The sequence below is a fragment of the Puma concolor genome, chromosome D3 (genome assembly GCF_028749965.1).
Source record: "Puma concolor isolate L17-30 chromosome D3, mPumCon1.1.hap2, whole genome shotgun sequence".
Classification (NCBI taxonomy): Eukaryota; Metazoa; Chordata; class Mammalia; order Carnivora; family Felidae; genus Puma; species Puma concolor.
The window spans coordinates 52,819,633-52,844,857 of record NC_141678.1 but is presented as its reverse complement, the minus strand read 5'-3'; the positions used below and the strand labels follow the sequence as shown (position 1 = coordinate 52,844,857).

Genomic DNA, 25,225 nt, shown 5'->3' with positions numbered 1-25,225 from the left:
TTTGGAGATATGGAAAGAGAGAGAACATTTTAGCAGAGCTGTAGAGATCAATATTATTTTATTTTTGAAAATAGTGAACCCTGTCTCAATGGAACCTGTATGTTTTATCTTGAAATCTCTTATTGCCATTTCCATACATTCCAGAGAGTTGTTCAGACTGACAGCTGGGGTATCTGGGAAAATGCCTAACTTACACATATCATCTCCCCAATCAATTCTGCGAAACTCTGTACTTTATACATTTGCCTATTGTAGGCACATGTTTTAAATTAAAAGTAAAAGTAATGATATTTTCACCAGAAAGATGTACATAAGTGGCAGCAAAAAATCTAAATAAATGGCGTGAGAAGACTTGCCAGGAGGAACTCCCTCAAAGAGGTGAATATTGAGTTTGTCATTAACAGAGAGAAGAAAAAAGATGCCGCAGAATTGCCCATGAACCAGCACAGCAATAACAATTTCTAGCTCCTTATGTGCACTCATATGGACGTCACACCTACCTCTAGAAGAGCTACTATCCTGTTTTCATCACATTTATTTTAAATTTTTTTTTCCAACGTTTTTATTTATTTTTTTTGGGACAGAGAGAGACAGAGCATGAACGGGGGAGGGGCAGAGAGAGAGGGAGACACAGAATCGGAAACAGGCTCCAGGCTCTGAGCCATCAGCCCAGAGCCTGACGCGGGGCTCGAACTCACGGACCGCGAGATCGTGACCTGGCTGAAGCCGGACGCTTAACCGACTGCGCCACCCAGGCGCCCCACATCACATTTATTTTAAATGCTTATGTTCCCCTCCTAGTCTACAGGAAAGAAGCCTACAGGGAAGGAAGAATGCTCTACTCATTTTCAAAAAATGAAGGCATAGATGAACAAATGATTGTATGTGTGTGATTAGTTTGCTAAAGAGAGAAGAAAAGCCGACCTTGACAACCATTTATAGTGATGGCTTCTTTGAAACAAAGCTGGCTTAGGTGGATGTGTCAGATTCATATCCTGGAAAGTCAACTGTGAGATGGAATTTGTTAAGAAGGGTGATTTTTAGGGGCAGCCCTTGGGATCCACAGTTGTGAAAGAAAGGCACTCAGGCAGGAGCGGGAAGAAGGAGATGTTGAGAATGCAATTCCAATCATAGCCTCTGCCAAACCCATGGAGAGAGCTCTGGAGCTAGAATGACCTTTCAGCTTTATAGGCCAACTTGATCCGGACTCTGTATGCCTTCGTTGATGAGCCATTGGGTGTTGGGAAGCCTGGGAAGGGGGCATAACATCTGCAGTGACTCTGTGCAATAAGGCAATCTCTGATGTTCCTGGAAGTTGAGAGCTGTCTACTGTCAGCACTCTGTAACTGGGGCAACTTCAATGATGTACTCCTTCATCGGTAGGGATCTGGGTGGTGTATTACAGTGTTGATTGCAGTGGGGTGAAACTAGATTATAACGACTATGGCAAGTCAGAAAGAAGGATTATCAATGGTGAACAGGTGTCTTTTTTTTTTAAGGCATAATAGCACCATAAAGTTCATTCTATTACTAGTATGCTGGATGCGTAGGACTGGGTGGAGAGATCAAAGCTGAGGGAGTTAGTTTAGAAAAGTGTTTGAGTGATTCTGTCGTGAGGCAATGAGGGCTGAGGCCCTGGTAAAGCTAAAAACCATGGAGATAACCTGAATTGAAACTGGTGCCCGAATGAATTGAGGGGTTGGAGAGGTCCGCCCCAGAAACTTTTGAGCTTCTATGTTTCAGACTCTCTGTGTATATTTTGCACTTAATATGAGGTACACATTATTATAATGTTATTATATAGCACAACAAATAGATACTTTGAGAGTTTAGATGCATTGTCTGAGTCTTCCCGGACTGGGAGGAAGACTAGATTTGTCTGATGGTAGAGACTGTACATTTTTACACCTAATCACTGATAGGATAGAGCATACATTTCATCTTTGAAGTGAAGGTTGGCTAGAGGATGTGGAAATATGATGATAAAATAAAATGACACGTGAAATCAAGCCCCGTGTCGAGCTCTGCAATGAGTGTGGAACTTGCATAAGATTCTCTATCTCCCTCTCTCTCTGTACCTCCCTGACTTGTGCACACACACACTCTCTCAAAATAAATAAAAAACATTTAAAAAAAGAAAATGAAAGGCAAATATTCTCATTTGCATTAGTGAGGAATGAGGATTTCTAAAAAGATACAAAAGTTTATCAGGTAAGAGAATAAGAATAACACCCTCATTATGCACTGGAACTATGCTTTAAAGAAAATATACTTAAGTCTTTATGAAAACTCTGTGGGACAGATATTATTATAATCTTCATTCTACACATAAGGAAACTGGCTCTTGGGAAAATCAAATAAACTGCTTGACCTCAAGCAGTTAGTTAATGGTGGAACTGGATGTTTTTACATCAAGATTGCCTGACTTTAAAGCCACCAAACATCATATCTTATTAAAATTTGCCTCCTTATCAACAGGGTGTATTTTTCTGTTAAGTCATTTAAACAATTGCTAATCTACATCCTCCCCTTTTGAATATTCACCAGTAATGTTGCTAATCTTGCTTTTTAAAAATTTGTGTCTGGCTAATTATTTTATGAAATGGGCACCTTTAAAGTCGCCACCAAATCTTCATATAGAATATAAATGTATGTGTAAGTTGCTTATATTCAGTTAGATTGAGACGTGCTGTGTTAGCTGTCTAGGGCAGCCATGACAGAGTACCTACCATGGACTGAGTGGCTCAAAACAATAGAAATTTATTTTCTACCAGTTCTAGGAGCTGGAAGTCTCAAGTCAAGATGTTGGTAGAACGATGCTGGCTCTGAAATATATAGAGGAGTCATCCCTTGCCTCTTTCTAGCTTCTGGTGGTTTGCTGGCAATCCTGGATGTTTCTTGGCTTATCCATGTGTCACTCCAGTCCTCTGTTTCACATGGTCTTCTCTCTGTGTCTCCATCTTCAAGGGACCATCTTATATGTACAACAGTGATGTTATACTGAAGGCCCACTCTACTCCAGCATGACTTCATCTTAATTAGTTACATCTGCAATAACTTTCTTTCTTTCTTTCTTTCTTTCTTTCTTTCTTTCTTTCTTTCTTCCTTTTGAGAGACAGAGAGAGAGAATGTGTGTACACAAGCAAGGGACGGGCAGAGAGAGAGAATCCAAAGCAGGCTTCAGGCTCTGAGCTGTCAGCACAGAGCCTGATGTGGGGCTTGAACTCACAAGCTGTGAAATTATGAGCTGAGTCAAAGTCAGACGATCAACCAACTGAGCCACCCAGGTGCCCCCCCCCCCGCCCCATAAATTTACATTCTTAGGTACTGGGGAATATGACTTTAATATATCCTTTTGGGGAACACACAGTTCAACTTATAATACTTGCATACACAAAATCAAACTGTGTGATCAAAATAATTTTGTTTTGTGCCATGTTTGTAAAAAAAATAGATAAAGCTTTGCTAGGCATTTCCATTATAGCATTCTTTAACTATTTAATCTATCTGAACAAGTTAGAATCGGATAGATAGCAAATTATTCCTAATGGACCAGAATCTAACACTTTATCTCTTCTTGTATGGAATTCCAACTGATATTATTGAGTGTGCTCTTGTGGGGAGCAAACAACTTTACTGATATTACTTATGATTTTGTTATTCCCTGTGGGTTGCATTTTCTTTTTGCTCATTTAGATAAGTTCCCCTGGAACACAGAGTTGAAACTTGTAGGGTAGGCTTGGGGAATTTGTTCTTCCTAAAGTGCTTTATTCTAATTATATTTTTTATTACTCATATTGTAAATGAGACAGGCTGAAGAGGCATTGCCATACTAATTTTTTTTCAGCTTTTGTCATTTGAATTACTCTCCTTCCATATGCATCTAATTATAAGAGTTTCTTAGATGTAGATATCAAAGAACTTTAATATTTAATTTGCCCCTAGGAATATGATGAGCAAGGTCTTATGTTTATTAAATTGATCTTAGGGCAGGCAGCCCTAAAGTCAGATGCTATGATGCATGATTTGTATTTAGATATCATTAAACCCACGTATAAATTATGTGATTATTTCATATGTCTGTAACATGGAAATTAGACCTCTTACTTGTCAAACGTAATTATCTATTTCTGGGTTTCAGCCTTATTTACCTTTCTGTACATCTTACAACTTCTTCTCTCAAACTCTTTTATTTCTGGTGCCCACCATATACTCACTTGTACTTTATACACTTTAGCATCCTCTTCTGCCTTGTCATCTACTGTCTACCCCAATGAATTTGTATTTATTATAACATACAATCTTTTTATCCTAATGATTTTGTATGTACTGCAAAATTGTTGCATATCCATATACCAGTGTTGCCCAAATCTACTTCTCTAGCTTTGATATCACCAAGTCTTTGACCTCAGTTGCCTCCTGGATATACCCTGGATGTTTATATGTATTTTTGAGTATAAAATGCATCATATTCATTATCTTTTCTGCAAAACTACTTTAGTAGTAAAGTAGGTATCATTGCTTCCTCAGATGGCATTGTTTCCATGTAATTTTGCAAATCCTCCCCCAAAACACAAAGTATGTTTGCCCCCTTGGATTCTGGGCTAGCTAATAAAGTAACTTGGTGTGGCCAATGGGAGGCTAAAAGCAAGAGCTTTTTCAGCATGTAGGGACTGAAATGTGCTTGAACATATGCTTTGGCACTTTTATTATTTCCGTGAGAATACCATGCCCTGGCTAGCTTGCTGGTCCAACGAGGTTGTGAGAATCATGTAGAAAAGCCACTCCAGGGACCTTTGTTTGAAGTAGCACTACCCAAACTCAGTAGTTCCACTGACGTGTGAGTGAATTCAACTGGCAAAAGTAGAGGGAACCTGGTAAGATGTGTGAGAAGTAAATTATTGTTTTGGTATCTCGCTGATTTTTGTGGTTGTTATAAAGCAAAAGTCATCTGATGCAAAAAGTGGTACTTGAAGTGGAATGCTGATAAAAAAACTAAAATATGGGGCACTGATTTTAAGCCTGGATGGCAAGAGAAAGAAGCTCATATAGGAGGCTTAGAAAATGATAGCCCATATGATGCTGTCATTAAATGTTTGTAAAACGTGCCCTTTTTGATTCTTGGGAAGACTGATATCACATGTAATAATTTGTAGATTTGGATAAGATGGACTCCAGGCAGAGTGCAGAATGAGAGATCTAACTTCATTTAGGTGGATGTAATCAGGTAATGAAAGTGAGACATGAGCTCAGTAGAGGACTATCCAGTTAGTAAACAGAATGAAGGGGCAATAGAGAGTTTCCACAATGCACTGGTTTATAAAAGTCTTTAAAATTCTTCAGGCTCTCTAACCCTGCAAACCGGTAAAATATTATCAAATTAAGATAGATGCAGTTTGGGGGCAAAGAAAAAATCAAGGGCCTTTAAGATGTAGCTTAGGGATGTAGACCCTAAGGAGTAGTCCTCCTGTGCTTTCCTAAACTATTTAAAAGATTTAGGGTGAGACCTAGTATGTCTTGCAGAGAATAAAAGGGCCTCTAGAAAGCATAGCCCCGCAGACTCCTAATGGGCCATACTACTCAAAGCACCCAAAGGTCTGTGGCCTTAGAAATACGGTTCATGGAAACAGAATACATGATAAAGCCCACACATTTGTTCTTTTATAAATGTAGTTGACTGGGATCAAGTAAATAAAACCCCTGGATTTGGGGATGCTTGGCTAAAGTACCACTAGCCAGGGCTAAAATGGACTGAAGCTGTTTAATATCTAAAATAACTTTTGGGTTCCCAATTTTGCAGGCAGAAATTAGTCAAAGGAAAGAGGGCGCATCCTTTAACAACCTCTTTAGAACTGGAGAAAGATGATGACAAAAGACTAATCCCCTTAGGTGGCTGAGAACCACTCCCAGGAAGCAGAACTGGGACCTAATCAAAGAACATTTTTGACTTCCAGAGGACAGAGGCATGGAAACACTTGCATAGCAGGAATTCTGAGTTGCCAAGGAGTAGTGACTTCTATGCACTTTTTTTTTCTTCAAATGGGAGTGTGTTTTAGAGAGTTCTCTGGTTTCTATTTCCAAAACTAAGTGATGTATGCATGAGGTCAAAAAATTTACTTGTATGTTTGCTTTTCTCTCTCTCTCATTAAATTTACAGGTCTCTAAATCAAGAGAATACATGTTTAGACTTGATATACTTTACCAGATCCAAGAATTTAAGCCTGATATTATGTTTCGTTAAGACTTTCAAGGATTTTTGGATAGAGTGGGGATGAGGGTTTTTTTTTTTTTTTTTTTTTTTTTTTTTTTTTTTTTTTTTGCATGTGGGATAAGTGTGTGTTATTATGGCTGAGAGGACATCTCTCAGGTATACTTTGAGGAAGAGGCAGAGAACATTTGTTAGGCATCTTCAAGTTCTGAAGGTAGCATATTGTGTACTTGAGAATATTACTCCAACTAATTTACCCAGTGACATGGAAGGCTGAGAACTAGCTTCCAGTATGGCTCTGAGGCAGATCCAAGGTGTGTTGCAAGGAGCTCTGTCTCTTGAGTCACAGATATAGGAAGCCTTTTTGTATGTGTGGTGGGAAAAGATGTCATGCAAGCTGTAATAGAAAAGTTATAACAAATACTTTTGTGTTTCTAGAGAAAGTCCCCATGCCATCTGTAGCACCACTCATAAAGCATAAAGCATTCTGTTGTTTTGTTAAGAACTAATATTGATGAACTGTGTAACCATGAGACATCAAGCATCTATGCCATCGGAGATATCCATCATGGGTAAAATGAATCAAATCATAAATTTAGGTAGGCTCAGTAGCAATCCCCTGTTAGATAAAAGTGATATGTCTAGGATAAGCATGATCAATGTCAAAGGCACAAGAAGATGGGGTGCCTGGGTGGCTCAGCTGGTTGAGTGTCCAACTCTTGATTTCGGACCAGGTTCTGATCTCACAGTTCGTGAGTTCAAGCCCCACATCAGGGTCCGTGCTGACATTGCAGTGCTTGCTTGGGATTCTCTCTCTCAGCCTCTCTCTCTGTCCCTCCTCCACTAGTCTGTGTGCATGCATGCTCTCTTTTTCACAAAATAAATAAATAAGCTTAAACAAAAAAAGGTACAAGAAGTTACATTAGCAGATGGGCCAGGCCTTAACTATAGTCATCCACCACAGTTACATGCTGCTTATCTGCCTATCTTCATCTTACACCTATGCCAAAATGGAGTGAGTTCTCTTATAACAAGCTGACAGAAATGGGAAAAAAATCAAGGCTGGTTCATAGATATGTCAGTTTGGTGTGTTGGGGCTAACTGAAAATGGAATGCTGATGCACGATACTCATACTTAGAAGTGGCTTTGAACGATGATGCAGAAGGAGAATCTGTACAAAAGTTTCCACACTATGCACGTAGTCATCAACATGGTGGAGCAAGAGATGTGCCTAAAGCAAGAATGTAGACAGATTAGTCAGGGGACTGGAGGATAAAGTTTGGAAGATAAGGGTAAGGAGGGCTGTGAAGAGGTGTGTGGATGGACAGATAGGAGTGGGTACAAAGTGTGTAAGGTTTTTGTATCACTCATATAAATGAATGCCTTGTAGAATTGATCCACCTTTACCAATAGAAGAAGTACTAAATAACCAAATAGATAAAATTACACCGCACAGCATAGTTAGCTATTGGCAAACCATTGCTGGCAAATTAAACAAATGGATGCAGTAACCATGATGACAGGGACGAGGGCTATACATAAACCCGAAAGCCTGGATCACCTCATGAAGACTGCTACTCATCGCTGCTGACTATCCCAACTGCCAGCAACAGAGACCAGTGGTAAGCCCCTGATATGGCACCATCTTAAGAAGGCCAATTTGGTGGCAATATATTCTCTTGAACCCCTTCTACCCTGAAAGCAATTCCTCTTAAAAAAAAACAAAAAACACATTTATTTATTTATTTTGAGACAAATAGAGCACCAGCAGGAAAGGGGCAGAGAGAGAGAGAGAGGGTGAGACAGAATCCCAAGCAGACCCCACACCCACAACGCAGAGCCCCACAGGGGGCTCCATCCCACAAACTGTGAGATCATGACCTGAGCCGAGACCAAGAGCCGGATGCTTAAGCGACAGAGCCACCTAGGCACCCCTGAAATCAATTGCTCTTGATTGAAATTCACACATTGTCTTAGTCTGTTTGGGATGCTATAGTAAAATAAAAAAGACTGGGTAATATTTAAACAATAGGACTTTATTTCTCACAGTTCTGGAAATTGGAAGTCCAAGATTGGGATGACAGTATGGTCTGGTACTGGTGACGGTCCTCTTCTGTGCTGTAGACTGTGATTTCTTGCTGTGTCCTCATATGGGAAAGGATTGAGCTAGGTCTCTGGGACCTCTTCTATAAGGTCACTAATTCCATTCATGATGGCTTTAAGGACCTAAGCACTTCTCAAAGGCCCCACCTCCTAATACCATCACGTTGATATTTCAACATATGAATTGGGGGGAACACGAACATTTATAAAACACATTCCAAGTATGCATTTTCCTTTGCTTCCTGAACTTTGAGAACTTACAAAGACTTTCAGCCATTGACACTGAATGCTTCACAACATCATCTCAAACTAAGGCATCCACTTCTTAGCAAAGAGGCACAGCAATGGGCAGAAGAGCATGGGGGGGTTCCACACTGGTCTATCACATACCACACTCTGAAGTTGCCAACCTGATAAAATAGTTGAATGGTCTTTTCAATATTCTGCTGATGTGCCAGTTTGAGACATTACCCTAAAAGAAAGGATATTGTCTTTCAGGATGAAGTATACACTCTAAATAAATAAGCAATGGTAAACTATTGAGTTCAGGAACCAAAGTGTGGAAAGTAGTTGAGCAGAAATTTTTAAAGAAAACCTACAAATAAGTAAAAAAAACAGTAAAAAAAAAAAAACAAAACTCTGAAAAAGTATGCGTAGTTTTATTCCTAAGATTCAGTGAAGCACAGTTTTATTTTCTAATATATGGTAGGCTGAATCTAAAATAGCTCCCAGTGATCTCTGTCTACTGGTATTTATGCCCTTGTGTAAGGTATAGGCTTAGTGACCTACTTTTTATGAATAGCACATGGCAAAAATTATAGGATGTTGGTTCCTAGATCAAATTAAAGAATATAGTGACTTCTGTCTTGTTACTTATTTTCCCTCTCCCCTTTGCTTACATAGTAGTATGTTCTCCATGGCAGGGAAACAAGGATCTGAAGCCAAAAGCTTGTGAGGCGCTGAATCTTATCAAAACCAATAATTCATTATTGTGAATTCACTCCAATTCAAGTCTTAAAACAAGACTATATCTTCACAGGATTAATTGCCATCTTAACAGTGTAAAGTAGTGTCTTATTGTGGTTTTCATTTGCATTTCCCTGATAATTAATGATGTTGAACATCTTTTCGTATACCTGTTGGCCATTTGGATGCCATTTTTGGAGGAATGTCTGTTCAAGTCTTTTCCCCGTTTTTAAGTTATTTTTTGTTTGTTTGTTGCTATTGAGTTGTAGGATTTCCTTATATATTTTGGATATTAATCTCTTATCAGGTACATGGCTTACAAATATTTTCTTCCATCCCATAGTTTGCCATTCATTTTGTTTATTGTTTTCTTTGCTGTGCAGAAACTTTTTTGTTTGATGTGTATTTTTGCTTTTATTGCCTGTGATTTATTTTGATGTCCTCCAATAACATCATTGCTAAGACTAATGTCAAGAAGCTTTTACTTTTTCTTTTCTTCCAAGATTTTTACAGCTTCAGGTCTTACATTTCAGTTCTCAGTCCATTTGAGTTTTAAAACAACTTTTTAATGTTTTATTTATTTTTGAGAGACAGACAGAGACAGAGCATGAGTGGGGGGGGTAGAAAGAGAGAGGGAGACACAGAATCTGAAGCAGTCTCCAGGCTCTGAGCTATCAGCATAGAGCCCAATATGGAGCTTGAACCCACAAACTGTGAGATCATGACCTGAGCAAAAGTAGGATGCTTAACCAACTGAGCCATCCAGGCACTCCCAATTTGAGTAGATTTTTGTGCAATCTTGTGGTCCAATTTTGTTTATTTATTTATTTTTGCATGTGGATATCCGGAGTTTTTTCTATCCCACTTATTGGAAACCGTCCTTTCCCAGTGTGTATTCTTGGCTCTCTTGTCAAAGATCAACTTTTGTCAAAGATCAGCTGACCTTATATGGATGAGCTGATTCCTAGACTCTCTAACCTGTTCCATTGGGCTCTATGTGTATCTTTATGCCAGTGCCATACTGTTTTAATTACTATAGCTCTATAACTTTGAAATCAGGGAGTGTGCTGCCTCAAGCTTTTCTCAAGATTACTTTGGCTACACTGGGAATTTTATCATTCCATATGAATTCTGTATTTTTTTTTTCATTTATGTACAATATACCATTGGGATTTTAATAGGGGTAGCATTGAATCTATAGATCGCTTTAGGTGGTATGGACAGTAACAATATTAAATCTTCCAGTTCATAAACAAGGAATATCTTTCCATTCAGTTGTGTTTCCTTTAATTTCTTTTATAAATATTTATAGTTTTTAGTTTAGAAATCTTTCACTTCTTTGGTTAAGTTTTTCCTAAGTATCATATTTTTTTTGATGCTATTGTAAATCAGTTGTATACTGTTTGTGGGAACATAAAATGCTGTGGCAGCCTTGGAAGGCAGTAGGGAGGGTTCTTAAAAAATTAAAAATAGGGGCGCCTGGGTGGCGCAGTCGGTTAAGCGTCCGACTTCAGCCAGGTCACGATCTTGCCGTCCGCAAGTTCCAGCCCCGCGTCAGGCTCTGGGCTGATGGCTCAGAGCCTGGAGCCTGTTTCCGATTCTGTGTCTCCCTCTCTCTCTGCCCTCCCCCGTTCATGCTCTGTCTCTCTCTGTCGCAAAAATAAATAAACGTTGAAAAAAAAAAATTAAAAAAAAAAATTAAAAATAGAACTACCATATGATCCAATAATCCCTCTTTTGAGTGTATATTCAAAAGAACTGAAATCAAATCTTAAAGAGACACCATGTCTCTTTTCCATGTTCAGTGCAGTATTATTCACAATAGCCAATATATGGAAATGACTTGTATGTGTCAACCAATAAGTAAAGATAATATGGTATATACATACAATAAAATATCTTTCAGGCATAAAAAAGGAAGGAAATCCTGCCATTTTCAGCAACACGGATGAAGCTGGAGGACATTACGGTAAGTGAAATAAGCCAGGCATAGAAGGACAAACACTGTATGATTCCACTTGTGTGAGGTATCTAAAATGGTCAAACTCATAGAGGCAGAGAACACAATAGTAACAGGGACTGAGATGAGGCGGATATGGACAGCTGTTTTTCAAAGGACATAGTTTCTGCTATACTAGATGACTAAGTTCCAGAATTCTACTCTACAACACAGTACCTACAGTTCGCAATAGAGGTATTGTGAGCTTCAAAATGTGGTTAAGAGGGTAGATCACGTGTTAACTGTTCTTGCTACAAAAATAAAAACAGAAACAGGGACATGAGATAATTTTTGGAGGTGATGTGTATATTTACCTTAATTGCAATCATGGTATCACAGGTGTTTGCTTATGTCTAAACTCATCAACCTGTACACATTTAATATGTACAGTTGTGTGTAAATTGTGCCTCAATAAAACTACTAAAAATAATTTTAAAAGTAAGACTACAGTTTTGTCCAACACCTTCATTGCAGCCTTGTGAGAGGCCCAGAGCCAGAGGAACAAGACAAACTATGCCTAGATTCCTGACTCACAGAAATGGTGCAGTAAAAATGTTATGTTAAGCCACTAAGTGTTAGGTTAATTTAATGCAAAAACCTTAGGGGAAAAGCTTTATTTTTTCCCAGTGAGAATGATGTTAGCTATAGGTTTTTCATACAAAACCTTTTTATGTTGAGCTATGTTTCGACTTAACCTACTTCGTTGAGTGTTTTTTATCATCAATGGATGTTGTACTTTGTCAAATGCTTTTTCTGCTTCTACTGAAATGATCATATGGATTTTATTCTTTCTCTTGTTGATGCGACGCATCACACTGATTGATTTGTGAATATTGAACTACACTGGCATCCTGGAAATAAATTCCTTTTGATCATGGTGAATTAATTTTTTAAATGTATTGTTGGATTCAGTTTGCTATTATTTTGTTGAGGATTTTTGCATCAATATTCATTCAGAGATATTGGCTTGTATTACTCTCTTTTCTGCTATAATGTCTTTGTCCGGTTTTGGTATCAGAGTAATGCTGATCTCATAGAATTAACTTGGAAGTTTTCCTTCCATTTTTGGAATAGTTTGAGAAAAATAGGTATTAACTCCTCTTTAAATGTTTGGTAGAAATCAGTAGGTTGTCTTAATGCTTTGTTGAGTATGTCCTTTGCTGTGCAGTAGCTTTTTATTTTGATGTTGTCCCTACAGTTTATTTTTGCTTTTGTTTCCCTGGTCTCAGGAGACATGCTTAGAAGTATTTTGCTATGGCCAATGTCACAGAAACTACTGTCTGTGCTCTCTTCTAGGATTTATGGTTTCAGGTCTCATATTTAGGCCTTTAATCCATTTTGAGTTTATTTCTGTGTATGGTGATAGATAGTGGTCTCGTTTCATTCTTTTGCAGGCAGCTATCCAGTTTTCCCAACACCATTTGTTGAAGAGAATTTTTCCCATTGGATAGTCTTTCCTGTTTTGTAAAATATAAACATATTTGACCAACAAACATAAACATTTAATTGTGGGTTTACTTCTGAGCTCTCTATTCTGTTCTATTGATCGATGTGCTATTTTTGTGTCAATACCATACTACAGCTTTATTGTACACCTTGAAATTTGGGATTGTGATACCTCTATGTTTACTCTCCTTTTTCCTCTTAAATTTTTTTTCATTTATTTTGAAAAAGAGAGAGAGAGGGAGAGAGAGAGAGAACAGGGTAGGGGCAGAGAGAGAGGGAGAGAGAGAATCCCAAGCAGGCTTTGTGCTGTCAGTCCAGAGCCCAATATGGGCTCAGTCAAAATCAAGAGAAAGACACTTAACCAGTTGAGCCACCCAGGCACCCCTTGTTCTTCTTTTTCAAGACTTTTGGGATCTTTTGTGCCTCCATACAAATTTTAGAATTATTTTTTCTAACTCTGTGATAAATGATGTTTGTATTTTGATAGGGATTACGTTGGATAGTATGGACTTTTTGGCAATATTTTTTTTCCCAATCTATAAGCACGGAATATTTTTCCATTTGTTGGTGTTATCTTTAATTTCTTATATCAATGTTTCATAGTTTTCAGAGTGCAGGTCTTTCACCTCCTTGACTAAGTTTAGTCTTAGGTATTTTATTCTTTTTGGTGCAATTGTAAATTGAATTGCTTTCTTAATTTCTCTCTCTGCTTCTTCATTATTTGTGTATAGAAATGCAAGTGATTTCTTTACATTGATTTTATATCCTGCGAACTTACTGAATTCAATTAGTGGTTCCGGTAGCTTTTTGGTGATTCCTTAGGGTTTTTTTATACATGGTATTACATCATCTGCAAATAGTGAGTTTTACTTCTTCTTTACCAATTTGGAGGCCTTTTATTTCTGTTCGTTGTCTGATTCCTGTGGCTAGGACTTCCAGTACTATGTTGAATAAAATGTCAGCTCGGTTCCCGACTGCGTCTCAGCCCTTCCTACCATTTTTGATGTGGCCTGTCTCTATGTGGCTGTGGAGAGTCTGTTCTGCCAGCCTTTGGGTCATTTTCTAAGTTATTTATGCTAATGTGGGTGTTATCTAGTTGTATCCATGGGAAAAGGTCAGTGTAGGGTCCTCCCTCACACTGCCACCTTTCCCAGAAGTCCTACATTTTCTTCATTCAGGATGTTTCTACCATTTTGAAAAATTTCTAATAATTTCATTCCATCTGCATCATCAATAACTGTATAGTCAGTTACATGCATCACATTTTAACTATATTTCAACTCAGAAGTTAAAAGTTTAAAAGTTTAAAGTTTAAACTTTAAAGCTTAAAAGTTTAAAAGTTATTAAAGCAAACACGATCTAAACTTAGTTCTGCATACAGGCAAGACTGAGGTAAACAATAAATTGTTTTTCCTTAACTAGACATTCTCTACTAGTCATACTTGAGGATTTTATTTTTGAGTATTCAATCAGGTTTAATAGGACCAAAGTGATACACGTGCAGGAATGCTAAACACGAAGCAATGATCTAAATTTGAAGTATTTCTTTTCTGGTCTCTACATCTGAAATGAGAAATGTGCTCCTTCATTTCTCTTGTGTGCTGGGTGACAGATGGGAGAAGAGCTTCTTCGTCTCTCCTGCAGTCTCAATGCCCGAGGGTAGCGTTGCAGTCCCCAAATCTCTAGCTTCATAACTTTCAGATGTGCTATTTCTTTGAACACTTCAGAGACATGCAGTGAAGTAACTGAAAGGATGCTCAATTCCATATCTCAGTCTACAAGATGGCTTGGGATGTCCTGTCCTTACCTCTGAGGTAGGCCATGCCTCTTGAAAGGTGAACCTTTGTGCTACCTCTTAGTGACTTCCTTCCCTCCATAGCCCCGTGAAAAATTTTCCCCTATGGATGTATTACTCCCTGCTTTCCAAATTGGTCACGGACACGAGTCATATTTATAAAATTCTGTTTCAACCTAAATGGAAATTTCTGGCATGTAATCAGGCAAATATTTCTGGCATGTAATAGCAAATATCAAAAACTGACCAGAGGAGAAACCTTGTAAGATGAGATACATATGAGGGTTATATGGGAGGACTATTTCTATGCTAATCAAGCTCAACAACTGTTTGTTAAATGAATGATTTTTTTCCCTTTTCTTATTTCCTTTCTGAATCTTGGAAAGTTTAGCCTGTACAATTTGTTATCCAAAACTTTGAATTTTTTACAGATATTAACTTGAAGGTTTTGAAATTGAGACCAGGTGGTTCAATCCAGGGCCTTACATTTGGAATATTGGATTCCCCTAGGGTAGCAGTCTGTCAGGAAAACATTTATGCAACACAAAGATAAGTCCAGATTCTTGTGCCAAGACTTGAGGGGAATGAGGCTCTCTGCATGAACTAATATAAAGTTCTGACTGCGTTGATGAACAGAAAATGGTGAAATTGTAAATGCATAGCTATTATGGAGATGGAGACACTGCCTTTTAGAGATTTCTTCTGGTTTCATTCCACTCTGGGGATACAAGATCAGGAATATTTTTCACCAGTTTAACATATCAGAGCAGTGTAGAAATACTGTTCTGGCAAGAAAGGTTTTCCTATCTGTGAAAGTTTCTAAGTTAACAAGATTTATTTATCCTTTAGTTCACCAGCATTATATTGAACAGAGTTTGTCTCCACTATCTGTTTCTGCACACGTACTGTCAAACCTCTCCATATTTTTCATATTCCTGTTCATGTTTGGGGACTTTTTTTTTTCTTCTCTAAAATCTCTGGATTTTTCACTCATATTGATTGCTTCTTTTTCCAAAAATTTTAAGTTTATTTATTTATTTAAAAAAAATTTTTAATGTTTATTTATTTTTGAGAGCATGAATGGGGGAGGGTCAGAGAGAGAGGGAGACACAGAATCTGAAACAGGCTCCAGGCTCTGAGCTGTCAGCACAGAGCCCGATGCGGGGCTCAAACTCACGGACCGTGAGATCATGACCTGAGCCGAAGTCGGATGCCCAACCGTCTGAGCCACCCAGGCGCCCCTTAAGTTTATTTATTTTTGAGGGAGGGAGGGAGAGAGAGAAAGAGAGAGAGGGAGAGAGCTTGTGTATGCGAGCAGGGGAAGGGCAGAGACAGAGGCAGAGAGAGAATCCCAAGCAGGCCCTGTGCTGTCAGCGTGGAGCCCAAGGCAGGGCTCAAACTCACAAACCATGAGATCATGACCTGAGCCAAAACCAAGAGTCAGTCGCTTAAGGGACTGAGCGACGCATGAGCCCTCGCCAAATTTATTTTTGACTGAAGCGTTTATTCTAAAATACTTGCTTTCTGAATGCCAGAGTGGACAATGACTGTGCTGTGGATTTAGGACTTTGCACTGCAGCTCCAAGCTCTGAGTTCCCAGACAGAGTCCATGTGCCCATCCTCAGGATACCCAAATTCTTAGCCTGTGGCTCAGGCCCGAAATAGAACTTGTTCATCCCAATGAATTTGCTTTCCAAAAGGCAGAATGTGACCCTGCCCACTTAGCTGGCTCCATCACGATATGGCGGTCCTCCCAATAGGCAAAGAGCACAGTTACTACATACTCTTAGAGAAATAGAAAAAATAAACTTTTGGTCATGAGTCATTATTTAGAAGTATCACTTTGATATTCTTTAACACACGTTTATCTTCTAAATTAATAACCCAGCCAAAAAATACAAAAAAAAATCAAGTTTTCTATTCCTATGTATTACATTAAGTTTCTTAGCATTTTATGCAGAATTCTAACCCTGTTTTTATTTTTTTTTTAATTTTATTTTTTTCAACGTTTATTTATTTTTTTGGGGACAGAGAGAGACAGAGCATGAACGGGGGAGGGGCAGAGAGAGAGGGAGACACAGAATCGGAAACAGGCTCCAGGCTCCGAGCCATCAGCCCAGAGCCTGACGCGGGGCTCGAACTCACGGGCCGCGAGATCGTGACCTGGCTGAAGTCGGATGCTTAACCGACTGCGCCACCCAGGCGCCCCTCTAACCCTGTTTTTAAAACAACCACCACTTTTCTATACAAACCCAATGCTCTGGGTTTCTTATGCTTTCACATTTTGTTACCATTGCTATGTCCTCTGATATTTATAATACTTTGGTCTACTGGTTCTTTTTTTTTTTTAAGATCATTTAATTTTTATTTAAAAATGTATTGGAGTACAATTAACATGCAAGGTTATATTAGTTTTAAGGTGTACAAATATTGATTCATCATCTCTATATATTACTCAGGGCTCGCCGCTATAAGTGCAGTGGTTGTTGTTATACGTTATTACCACATTATTGGCTATATTCCATATGCTGTAGTTTTCATCTCTGTGACTTATTTTATAACTAGAAGTTTGTGCCTCTTAAGCTCCTTTATCTATTTCACCTACCTGCCCCCCATCTCCTGCTTCTTCTTTAGCCGTATGTGGTCTTACCTTCTCCATGAAGATTTCCTAAATGACTAAAGCTCTCTGTATCACACCGATTTAGATTTTAATATACAGTGTATCATGTTGTAAAACTCAGAAGACTCAGCACAATCTTCCTACCTTTGCTAAACAAAAAATGCCTTAACTACCACATACGCATAATCAATAGTCTTACTGATTTTTCTGGAAGAGTTCTATAAATCAATCTCTCAAGTCATTACATTGGAAATTTCTGACAGAAATAGTACTTCTTTGCCCAACATTATCATAATTCTCTTGAGTGAAATCAATACTGTAAGCTCCTTGTCTAGTCTCTTAGTTTGTATTGGAATTATCACAAAAATCCCAATTACTGTAGTGAGCAAATTGAAGAAATACATCCAGGACGTCAAGGTAACCTGAAGTTGGTGAGCAGAAGAAAATAGCTTCATCTGATCAAAGTTTAGGCTTTCCTAAAATTGGCTTCTTGGCAACGAAATCTTAATGGTGGAAATAGTGGCAATTAAGAAAATAATTCATTAGCTATGTTCACTTCTATGACAGATAGCTCTTTAAAGAAAATTACTTTTCCTTACTTGAAGTTAAGGCAGTAGTGTGGCACTACATATGTCCATCTGTTCTCTGAAATGCTCTGAAATGTTTGTTTTTCACTAATCAATTCTACCAAATCAGGATTTATATGTGCAAAGTTGTGTCCCACCTATTTTTCTAAGTTTAAATTTGGTGCAGTGGTTGAGCCTCTTTTTTTTAAGGACAATAAAAAATAAAGATGAGTTTATAAAAAAAATTGTTTTTTTTCTAACTTTTGTATTCATTCTGAAAAGAGGCAGTCTAAAATCAAAATTAAACAGTTATATCAGAATGACACAGGACTAAAAGATCATTGTTCTGAGCTCTTTAGAAGAAAGAAATTGTGCTTTTTTGAGAAGACTACAAATGAAGTGTTCTCTGCTCTTTAAATAAGAACGGATTAAAAGATGACTTAAATAGAAACTCTAAAACAAAAGTGGTTGCAACATTGATAAGAAGAAACAGATGTAGCTGGTATTCCTTGAGTTAACACAATTGAAATTCTAATACTGAAAACCCACATTAACTGTTATATTTTACAAATATATATATTAAAAAACAGTCTATGCCCACATGTTTGAATCTTTCAGATTGACCTTATTGACCAAAAATGGATTATCTATATCAAAACATTTATGAAAAAATTTACTAACATGATAACCATTCCAATGAGAAGAATAGAATGAATATAAGTATAAAATCTATAGATAATTCAAAACCCAGTAGTATTTTATAACAAAGTAGACATTCAGTTATTTATTTCATGCCTTCCATACTAGAATGTGGGCAGATTCTATGTCTTTCTCATTCATCATTATATTCCTAACACTAGATCGGTGGCTGGCTTATAATAACTACATAAGAATATTTGTTCATTGAAACAAAACAGACTCATAAATACAGAGAATAATTTGGTGGTTGTCAGAGAGGAGGAGGTGGGGGAGATGGGTAAAATAGGGGAAGGGGGTTAAAATTTTAAGGTAGAAGATTTCTTTTCCTTTCCTTTCCTTTCCTTTCTTTTCTTATTTTATTTTTTAAGTCTATTTACTTATTTTAAGAGAGAGAGCAAGTGGGGTAGGGAAAGAGAGAGAGGGGAGAGTGAGAATCTCAAGCAGGCTCTGCACTGTCAGCACAAAGCCCCATGTGGGGGCTCCAACTCAGGAATGGTGTGATTATGACCTGAGCTGAAATCAAAAGTCAAACACTTACCCTTAAGATTGAACCATGCAGGTTCCCCAAAGAAGGTTTCTTAAACAGAATAGAAAAAGCGTCAGCCATAAAAAAGATTGATAAGGTGGACAATGTTAAAATTAAAAGCTCTGTTCGTCAAAATACACATTTAGGCAATGAAAAGACCAGACCCAGATTGGGAGAGGCACATGTAACTGGCAACACATGTAACTGGATGTAACTCGCATCCAGACATATAAAGCATATAAAGAATGACTACAGGGGCGCCTGGGTGGCGCAGTCGGTTAAGCGTCCGACTTCAGCCAGGTCACGATCTTGCGGTCCGTGGGCTGATGGCTCAGAGCCTGGAGCCTGTTTCCGATTCTGTGTCTCCCTCTCTCTCTGCCCCTCCCCCGTTCATGCTCTGTCTCTCTCTGTCCCAAAAATAAATAAACGTTGAAAAAAAAAATTAAAAAAAAAAGAATGACTACAAATCAGAAAAAAAATAAAATAAATAAAATAAAAATAAAATAAAAAAAATAAAATAATTAGCAACCCAATTAAAAAAAAAAAAACGGGCAAAAGGCTAGAAAACACTTTACAAACAAGGGTACCAGAAAGGCCACTGACAGATGGACAGGTGTTCCACCTCCAGAAAGGCCACTGACAGATGGACAGGTGTTCCACCTCCTCATCAGGGAAAACCGTACCGGAAGCATCAGGAGGTGGCACCGAGCACTGCCAGAGTAGTAAAAACTGCAGAGCTGGCCGGGATCTGGAGCAGCTTTTGGAAGCTCCTGTGGGAGTGTGAACGTGTGACCGTTTCGGAACGCTGCCTGCATTTTCTCTACAGCTGACGCTGGCAAACCCAGCGGTTCCACAACTAGGGGTGCCCCCCAAAGTGCATTCACGTGTGCGCCGGAAGACATATACAAGAATATCTGAATAACATTCTTCATAATCGTCTCAAACTGGACACATCCCAAATTCCAAAAACAGTAGATTGGTTGGAGTAATTGTGCTGTATTCAAACAATGGACTACCATAAAGCGAGCGTGGCACAAATAATTACATATTGTGATTCCCTTTATGTAAAACTCAAAAATCAAGAAACAGTAACTTCTGGGGTCAGAAATTAGGACAGTGATGACTTTGGGAAGGAGAGGTAGTGAACTTCAAAGGTACTTGGTCTGGACGTTGGCTACCATGGTGTGTTTATTTTGTGATAATTCAGTGAACTGTAAAACTTGTGACTTGCATACATTTATGTGTGTGTAAGAGAAGTTTTAAGGAATATTTATTGATTAATTAATGGATGAATTAATGAATGAATATTAAACAATTGTAAAAATAACAAGACCTACTGTTTTGTGCTCAATAAAAGACCTGTACACAGTCTTGTATACACCAGCTTTCTATGAATTATGGTGATTTTTTAGGTAGAATCAAAACAGCTCTCTCATACGATAATATTTAATTAGGTTTTGTGTTTCGTAATTTAAATATTTGAAAACAAGTCTAACCTAAATTTAAAAATAATAGATTCTATACAATGATTACAAGAATATTTTATTTCTCTTCTTTCTTCTTTTTTTCTCTCTCTCTAATTTTTTTAATATTTATTCATTTTTTAGAGAGAGCAAGAGACAGAGCCGAGTGGGGAGGGGCAGAGTGAGAAGGAGTCACAGAAACCCAAGCAGGCTTCAGGCTCTGAAATATCAGCACAGAGAGCCCAATGTGGGGTTCAAACTCACTAACCCTGATATCATGACCTGAGCCTAAGTCATACACTTAACTGAGCCACCCAGGCTCCCCTTTTTTCTATAAATGTATTAATTAGGGTTTTGAGGAACATACAAGTGTGATTTCAAATTTATTGACCATAGTTTACCAAATTGTAAATCTTTTGGTCCTATTGAAAGATAGCTGTATTTTTCTTTAAATTTATCTTAAACCAACTCACTATATTGTTTTAGCCTCAAATTAGGAGAACTCTCAAATCAAGGACAAATGCCCATAAAATCATAGTTTTGAGGTAGTAATTATCATTGCTCTAATGGAAAAATAAAATAAGTATGTAACTATTAAAATAAATGCCCTTCCACAGAAACTGGGAGACTACAGTGCTATTTTTCTTGGTGTTTACTTTTTAATGGGATATTTCCCAGGTCCTTGAAAAAGACATTTTTGGGTCCTTAAGGTGGCAAAAGCCTAATTTAACTTTTAAAAGGATTTACAAATTTTTCAAAGAGACAGAGTAAGAACTTATTATAAGTTTTCTAAAATAAGTGGTATGATATGGGAGGTGAGGAATCTCTTTCCTTATTTTTATCAGGGAGAATAAAGCCTTTTATTTTTAATTTGCATTTGCCTTTACATAAGTATAGCACAAATTAATAGTAGCAGAGTAGGGATGAAAGGCTACTAGCAGAAATTTCTGATTTTGATTCCAAGTTTCCAGTCCCAAACTTCATTAGACTCTTTTCCCCTTTAATCATATTTTATTTATTCTTCAGTGAGTTCAGGTCCTATTTCAACAGTCAAGCTTGCACAAAACCCCTTAGGCTGGGTTACCTTTCCTCCATGACTAAATCTGTACATATTTATTATAACAGATGGTGCATAATAATTCTTGATAATTAAAGTGTGGTCACTGGAGCCGAATAAAGACAGGATAAATCGTTGCTTATGTTATATAATGGAAAGAATGCAGAAGATGATACTGAAGGTTGCAGTTATGTTCCAGCCTTGCTGTACCAACTTGCTAAGTAATTATAATATCTTCTTCCGTGGGTTACTGCAAAGATAAAATGAAATTATGTGATTAGCACAGTGTAAACCAGAGAGCAAAAGTAGGTCTGAATGGAGCTCAAGGAATGTTGCTGGGTTAAATACATTTTCAAAATCCTTCCAAGACCTAGGATTTCATGCTTTGCTGATTTTGGATTTAGGATAATATTGCAGGATTTACTTCTTCAATTTCAGCACTTCTTTTCCTTCATGTCATTTTAAGTATTTACACTTCGGTTTTATTTGTTGAGTTCCTTCAATTTTTATGACATGGATGCTCACCTTTGTGTGTGGAATCAGATTAATTAGGATCCATTGATGTCTCAGATTTATGTAAAATTGGAAATGGGCCTAATGGACATCTGGTATGAAAAACAAGTTGAAAGCATGTTATTTCCTTGGTGACAAAATAGATTTGATTTAGAACTACTAAACGGTATTATTCTTTAGAGGTTTTCCTTTTATTTATTTTGTATTTATTTTTAATCCAAACACTTGATTTTACCTGATAGAGAAGCAAAGTGATAAGTTGTATTTGAGGATGCAGCATTAATTGATTCTTAAAACCCTTCTTCTCCATAAAACTTGAAAATATCATATAAAATACCAATTTCATTTCTAACCACATATTGGAAGATGCTAACATTTTCTGATACAATAAAGGAGGACTTTTCCACCTTCTAGAGAGTGTATTTTCTTGAGCATTAGACGCATGCTTAGATACACCAAGCAAATTAGAACCCCTGCCCTGGAGATGCCGAATAAACACTGTCCGAGAGAGAGCCAATAAGCATATTTTCAAGATATGTTTATGTAATAAACTATTTTTGAAAACTATAAATTATTTCTGCCTCAATTTCTTTCTGATTGTCTGGCACAAATATAATATCTGAGAGTGCAGTCACTTATGCATATTTACACGAAGAGTAATCTGGTCAAATATCAGTATGATTAAATATAAAGAAGTATTTTCTAACAGCAAATATATTTAAGTTCTTATACAGTACCCCGTAGGAAAAAAAAGAACAAAACATATCTTAAAAGAGGGCTTTAGCAATATATATTTTTTTGTTTTTAGAGAGTTCATCTTTATTACTAGCACAATATTATTAGCACATACATGAGTTTTAATATTATCATTTTTGTGTCTGGGTTGAAGTCAAAAGTATATATGTATTTTTATTATTTTATTTTATTAAAAAATGTTTATTTAGAGAGTGGGGGAGGGGCAGGGAGTCAGGGAGAGAGAGAGAATCCCAAGCAGACTCCCTGCTGATAGCACAGAGCCCAACTCAGGGTTCCATCTCATGAACTGTGGGATTATGACCTGAGCTGAAATCAAAAGTGGGATGCTTAACCAACTGAGTCACCCAGACACCCCTATAAACATATTTTTAAAGTTGAAATTAAAACAATCAAGTTGAGCTGTAATTGAGTAGAGAATGTAAGAAAGTGATTCATAAGAAAAATTGGTTAAGTGATGAAATCTATTAAGTTTAGATAATTTAAATTAAAACACGAAATGATATAATGAAAGATAGTTTGAAAATAAGGTGACCAATACTTTACATTTAAATGTAGCAGGTAGGGGCGCCTGGGTGGCGCAGTCGGTTAAGCGTCCGACTTCAGCCAGGTCACGATCTTGCGGTCCGTGAGTTCGAGCCCCGCGTCGGGCTCTGGGCTGACGGCTCAGAGCCTGGAGCCTGTTTCCGATTCTGTGTCTCCCTCTGTCTCTGCCCCTCCCCCGTTCATGCTCTGTCTCTCTCTGTCCCAAAAATAAATAAAAAGTTGAAAAAAAAATTTTTAAAAAAAAATAAATGTAGCAGGTAAAAATTCCATAATTTTAGTTTTGAAGTATCAGACACCCCTCTGGAGACCAAGTGAAAATCAGATGGGCCTGGGTATGTCTAGCAAAATGGACGAGACCAGAATCCTGATTTGTTGCCAGTGTTCTAGCTACATGAGGAATGAGGAGCCTCTGAGGAAAATTCATTCAACCAGAGGGAAGAATAAGCCATAAATACTAAACATGAATTTCTGAAAAGAATAGATATTTCAAGTACATCCTTTTTGGTATTATTGAATTATTGGCCTATGACCAGTACTGTGGGAGCAGAAGAAATACAACCAAGAGGGCCCATTAATAAACCATTATGGGAAAGTAGAAACCAAGCATTCCTTTCCCCCACTTTACCACATGCTGCTGTCAGAGCACTGTAAGTGGCTAAAACCACAGAAGTCACCAAAGGGACACTGTCATCATGGTAGCATGCTGGGAGACTCTGTAGTGCTCAGAAGGAGCTGCCTACCCATCCTGTCACCCCCTACACTGCTTAAGCAACACTGTGCTAGATGAAATAGACATATTTCTAGGTGTATATGAGGAACCCCTGAATCAAAGAAATACTCAGGTGAAAAATTTCATGCGACCAATAATCCTTCATCAGAAATATTAAGGCAGGGGCACCTGGGTGGCTCAGTCAGTTAAATGCCCAATTCTTGATTTCAGCTCAGGTCATAATCTCACTTTGTGAAATTGAGGCTCCCCCCTCCTCCCCGTTGGGCTCTGCACTGATAACATGGAGCCTGCTTGAGATTCTCTCTCTCTCCCTCTCTCTGCCCCGCCTCTGCTTGTGTTCTCTCTGTCTCTCAAAATATTTAAGAAAGATATTAAAAAACAAATATTTAAGAAAGAAAGAAATATTAAGGCGATGGTAAAGAAAAATGAAGTTATTCTTCTTAGTAAGACTCCATCCCTAAGTACAGGTGAGGCCTAAGGAAAGTGGAAGAACTTTAGAGTAAGTGATTGAATATCCCTATCCTCTAAGAGGAAATAGTTGGAGAATATGTTTTCTTTACCCCAGTAAACCTCGCTCTGTGATTTCCTTTGAGAAAGTTATGAATGAAGAACATTGTAGCTTGGTCTCTCCCAGAACCTCAGGGTCATAAAAGGATTTTTGAAAGTATCAATGGACTCTGGTGGATAAGGTTAGAAAACAAATCCAGTAACAGAGCTGCTTCATACAAGAAGTAGCTTGGAGTAGCAATCTCTAAGTCTACATGGGTGTTATGGACTTGGTTTCCTTTTGGTCCAAGGGTCCTATTAATAATAGCAACTCAATGAAAAATTTGGTAACCCTTAGTATGTGCCTAACAATCTGCTAAGTACTTTATTCACACTATCTCCTTTATTCCTCGTGATCACCTCATGAAATAGCCATTATTACTATCCCCTTTTAACAGATGAAGAAACTGAGGTTCATAGATGATGGATGACTGCCTAAATTCTCACCATCTTTTAGATGCCAAGCACTGTGCTAAAAATTTCACCTGCATCATTAAATTTAATACTCAGATCCACTATTTAAAATGATGATTTCTAAGACTTGAGCTATATTAAATGTCCTTAGATATGGTTTTATTTCTTTATTTATTTTTTTAAATGTGTTTCTTGGAAGCTCAGGCTTACAATTCAGGTGTGTTACCCAGGGGGCTATGTTAGGATAGGAACTAAACTTTTCTGAAGTTGGTGG

At 37.7% G+C, this 25,225-nt stretch overlaps 1 pseudogene; it reads right to left on the bottom strand.

Moving 5' to 3' along the window:
* LOC112868207 (sterol-4-alpha-carboxylate 3-dehydrogenase, decarboxylating-like) overlaps positions 1-19,861 on the bottom strand; it is a 28,568-nt pseudogene extending 8,707 nt beyond the window's left edge.
* Between the last annotated feature and the right edge of the window lie 5,364 nt (positions 19,862-25,225).